The sequence below is a fragment of the Hylobates moloch genome, unplaced genomic scaffold (assembly GCF_009828535.3).
Source record: "Hylobates moloch isolate HMO894 unplaced genomic scaffold, HMol_V3 SCAFFOLD_3328, whole genome shotgun sequence".
Lineage (NCBI taxonomy): Eukaryota > Metazoa > Chordata > Mammalia > Primates > Hylobatidae > Hylobates > Hylobates moloch.
The window spans coordinates 1-4,991 of record NW_026655603.1 but is presented as its reverse complement, the minus strand read 5'-3'; the positions used below and the strand labels follow the sequence as shown (position 1 = coordinate 4,991).

The window sequence follows — 4,991 nt, the reverse complement described above, 5'->3', positions numbered from 1 at the left end:
ATTTTGAAGATACTTATCAGAAAGATTTTCTTATTTCTTCACTGTATATCACGTAGACTATAATAAACTGTCTCTCTTTTGCCTCCACGTATTTCATGCAGAACATTAGGAGTTAGCAGAGAGAAAGCTTATCACCAGCTTCTTTTGGACTCGCTGCCTTTTTCCAAGTGATCTGAGATGATAAAATTATTCACCTCAGGGCTCCAACCCAGCACTCCTTTTTGATTTTCACCTATGTTTTGTGAGCTTTTCTGTTGATACTAAAACTCTATGCAACAGTCAAACCCTCATAATTTAATTGCATTATTTTTGCTAGATTTCAAGGAAAAATTTATTCCTGACATTCTTCTAATTTAGCTCAGATTCACTTTGGCAGAAAGACAGAATTAGCTACTTTATGATCACTTAGTATATGACTCTGATTTTGGAAGATGAAAAAGTTTTTGTGTCTATTTACCATATTTTCTTAGCCATTTAATCAAGATAATCTTTTTCTATTGATTCTCCTGAGATACTTAATTTATTTATTCTCTTCACCTGTCAGAATTTATGTTAGAATATCACCAAGACTTACTTACAATTGAAATAAGTCTAAGAGAGGCCGCTAAGAACTTTGTCAATCATTAATACAGAAATCTTGAACTTCCTGAGATTTTTATCCCCGAAAGAAGTTATTTATCAATAGCCTGGTTACAGTTTTTTTTAATACAAGAATTTTCACTCTTCTATAGTACAAAAAGTAAAAACTGACAAAGGAGATAACTTGGAAAAAATTAATCTAACAACATTGAGACATATTCTTAACTAGCACTTTATTTCTGTGCTAAATTTAGGAGACATGTAAATGTCAGGTTTCCTAAGTGAAATAAGACAGACTCACAGTGAAAAATACTTCATGGTCCCACTCATATTTGAAATCGATTTTTCAAAGTTCAATACATTAAAAAAGGTGGTTACATTGGTGGGAAAAAAATAGGTAAATGAAGGGTAAAAGTTGTAAAGGTGCAATAATATAGAATAAGTGAATCTGATGTACAACCTGTAGGTATATTAGATAATCTTGTATTGCTTTTGGGAAATATTCTGAGGGACTAGATTTTTGGTGTTCTTATCATAAAAAAGAAGCACAGCTAAGTGATATGATCGATTTGTTAATTTTCTTCATTATAGTAATCATTTCCTTATGCACATGTATCTCAAAATGACATATTGTGCACCTTGAAAATATAAAATAAAACAAATTAAAACATAAAGATAATTTTGTTCTTGCATGTAAGCTGAAAATAAGTGAAGACTGGGTCAGTAATAACAATGCTTTGCCGAATTAAGAGAATTCTAATAAAATGTTTTTAGTTGGGAAGCTATCTGTATTAAATAAAATTGATCTAAAGCTGGTTACAGGGGCCATACTTACAATCCCAGTGCTTTGGGAGGCCAAGGCAGAAAAATTACTGGAGGCCAGGAGTTTGAGATCAGCCTGGACAACATAGTAAGACCTTATCTCTACCAAAACATAAACAGAAAATTAGCCCTGGTGTGCACCTGTTGTCCCAGCTTCTCAGGAGGCTGAGTAGGGAGGATTGCTTGAGTCCAGGAGTATAAAACTGCTGTGAGTTCTGATTGTGCCATTGCACTCCAGCCTGGGTGAGAGAGTGAGAACTTGTCTCAAAAACAACAACTAGTTATTTTTGGTAGGCATTTTACCTGAAAGGTATAATTCTTTCTTCTACAATTAAATCCACATATGTCTAGGCCAGCTATATCAGGTACAGCTTGTCCTCTAGTGCTTTTATCTATAAAACAAATAGGACAATTACAAGGAGGCTGTAAGCAAAACAATTTTTTCTCATTCTGGACTTTGAGGTCTTAATTCTGTAGACTAATTTTCTGTCTCAATCGTGGATATCACCCTGAAACTTGATTTGTCCAAACACCTCACATATCCTGAGATTTTACAAAACATATAGTTCATAGGATCAATATGTTCTTATGCCTTAAAAGTCTCCAGGCATTGAAGGATACTACTATGTGGAAACTCAGGTCTTCTACTGCATTATTGAAGGAACACATTTGAGACTCACAGCACTGGTTGCAGGAGTCTGTTAACAGGTCTGGACAATGAGTAATGTCAGTCTAGATAATTCTGGGGAAGGCTTTCTGCCTTGTTATAAGGAGGATAATCACTGGAGACTCTAGACGAGTTCCCGGTCATCATTCCAGCATTCAGTTGCTGTTTTTGTGATCCCAGCACTTTGGGAGGCCTAGGCAGGTGGATCACTTGAGGTCAAGAGTACAAGACTGGCCTGTTCAACATGGTCAAACTTTGTCTTTACTTAAAATACAAAATTAGCAGGGGGCGGTGGGCGGGGAATATGCATTAGACGGGAAGGAGAACATACTTAACATGCCATTGGAAGGTGAAATTCCTAATATTCGAGAATATTGTTGAGAACTATGTTTAATTCTCAGTATAGAAAGATGTACCCTTTGAATGACATTAAAAATTCACTAGAAGAGTGAAGAATAATAGTTAAAATGTCACATAAGTAACAAGAGTCTCAAAGCAAAGTGTTCTAAAAGGTTAAAGTACGTATTTGAGATAGAGGAGAGAATAAATAATAGTTAATTAATTAGTCTTCATTATGTGAAAAGACTTTTCTAAAATTATTCCATAATAATTGAAGATATAAATTACAACAATTAAAATATACAAAAAATAAAAGCATTAAAATAGTGAAACATTTAAAAAAGGGTAAAGTTGAAAATTACTCAATTTTTAATCTCAAAAATCAGAAAGTGATTTTATCAATGCCCTAAAAAATTAAAATAAAACAAACAATAATGTAAAAGAAGCCAGGTTTCCGCAGGGCTGGGGGCAGAGCTAGGGCTTCCCTGGGGACACAGAAGCAAGAAGCAGGGACCTTGGTGCCCACCAGGCTTTCCGGGACAGAGCCTCCGCCCCCCCCCCACCACGCCTCTGGCCATCGATGTGGTGCTGCTGGCTTGGACTGGGCCGCAGGGTGGCGGGGCGCGCTGCATGACCCCGCCACCGCTGTCCCCACTCCTAGGAACACAGGTCTAGGAGGACCGCGCTGACTACAAAGAGTTCCAGGACTTCTCCAGTCTGCCCGACACCCGCAGCATCGCCTGGGACGACTCTTTCTACCCTTTCCAGGACCAGGAGGAGCACGGCGTCCAGGGCGTGGAGAGCGTCCTGGAGGAGGGCGTCCTGGAGCAGTGGGGCTGCTGCAGACTCTGGTGCGGGGGGTGCTGAGCGTTGAGAAGGCTCAGGATACTGACCACAATGGCTAGACTGGCCTTAATGTCGCCTGCTACCACGGCTTTGTGGATATACCGTGGTGGCCTTAGCTGAGTGCCCGCAAATTGACGTCAACTGGTAGGACAGGGAAGGGAACACAACCCTTATCATAGCTGCACAGGCAGGAGCTGCCCCTGGCCCCATGGGCACAGTTGCCTTAGATACTAGCTCTCAGCCTTGCGCTTCCTGCGTCAGCATCACCTGGGCTGGTTCATTTGAGTTTTAACACAGATCTGGCGGAAACACAGACTGCCAGGCCCTGCCCCTGGAGTCTTTCTTTGAATAGGCCTGGAGTGGGGCCCAAGAATGAGTAGAAGAACAGGTTTCCTGGTGAGGCTGATGCTGCCGGCCCAGGGATCCCACGTTGAGGATGGAGGGCTTTGAGGTTTTCATGGCTGATGATGGCCAGGAACCCTTCTCAGTAGGCATTGAAGAACAGCAGAGTCCCAGACCCCAGAAGAGATGTCATCAGATGGACAAGAGGCATCACGGAATTAAAGTGAAAATGAAGAGAGGAGCTGAGGATCTGTTTCATGACTTTCCTGCGATGTTTTACTAAAGAGGCTGTTCTGGCCCAGTCAGGGCACGCTATCATCACCAACTACTTGTTGAACTATGTCCTGGGTCTTGACCTTGAAGGATGGACGTGTTAGGGTTGAAAGCCAACATGAAGGGTCGAATCGATTGCATCAAGCCCTGAGCTAGCAGGGGCAGGTGTCCACGCGAGGTCCCCCGCCATGGGATGTCGCCAGAGTGGCCACTTACACGTCTGCCTCATGCAGAGGCTCCTGGAGCGCCCCTGCCAGGAGCCGTTTGGGGGAAAATTACCAGCTTGAGTTGCCTCCGCTCCATGGCTGGAGCCTGCAGAGGCTCAGGGACTGCGAGCTGTCCGCGCTGACGCTGCGCTCCGTGCATGGCCCGGAGGACCGGGGTGCCCTGGACCACCTGGTCAGGATGACCACCAGCCTCTAACAGCCCCGCCGTGGCCCTTGCGTGTCAGACCGTGTGCCCCGAGTGCTCCCTGTGCATGGGGAAGAGGCGGCTGGCAGTGCAGGGAATCCTGGCGGCTCAGGAAATTCTGGTGGCGCGGCGGGGGATGGGGAGGCAGGCGCAGGAGGCTGGTGAAGCAGAGGGCACAGAGCAGCACAAGCGGCCCTGACCAGTGGCCGCGTGCTCCCGGGAGGGCTCCCCAAGAGCCGGCCTCCCACCTGCCCTGCTGCCGGGGTCCTGAGTCTCTGCCGACCCCGCCTCGCGGAAAGCCAGCCTCCTGCCCCTGCAGCGCCAGCGGGGGAGCAGCTTGCAGCAGGGCTTGTTGCCCCGGGTCCACCTCAGCAAGGCGCCCGCGCCCACCTTCCAGCCCCAGAGGCCGGCGCGGAAGGGCAGCACCAAGGTCAGTGGCCACCTGCGGATACCCAAGTGGCCTTACAAGGTGGCCAAGGAGGAGAAACCGGAGGCTGAGGAGGCCCAGAAGAAGCGCCAGGCCAAGGTGCAGGAGGAGAGCCCAACGCCCTGGAAGAAGAGGACGTGAGAATCCGCGGGGGCTTGACACGGGGTTCCAGGACAGGGTGAGGAGGCGGGGCTGGGCACCATGGCGGCTCCCAGGACCACCAGGCCGCGCGTTTCCACGCTGTCTTTCTAGGATGCTCCCAGGAAGGGGCTGGGGGAGCCACAT

At 46.0% G+C, this 4,991-nt stretch overlaps 1 pseudogene; it reads left to right on the top strand.

Moving 5' to 3' along the window:
- The first annotated feature begins 2,936 nt into the window (after nt 1-2,936).
- LOC116465138 (ankyrin repeat domain-containing protein 33B-like) lies at nt 2,937-4,847 on the top strand (annotated as a pseudogene).
- Nucleotides 4,848-4,991: the final 144 nt, after the last annotated feature.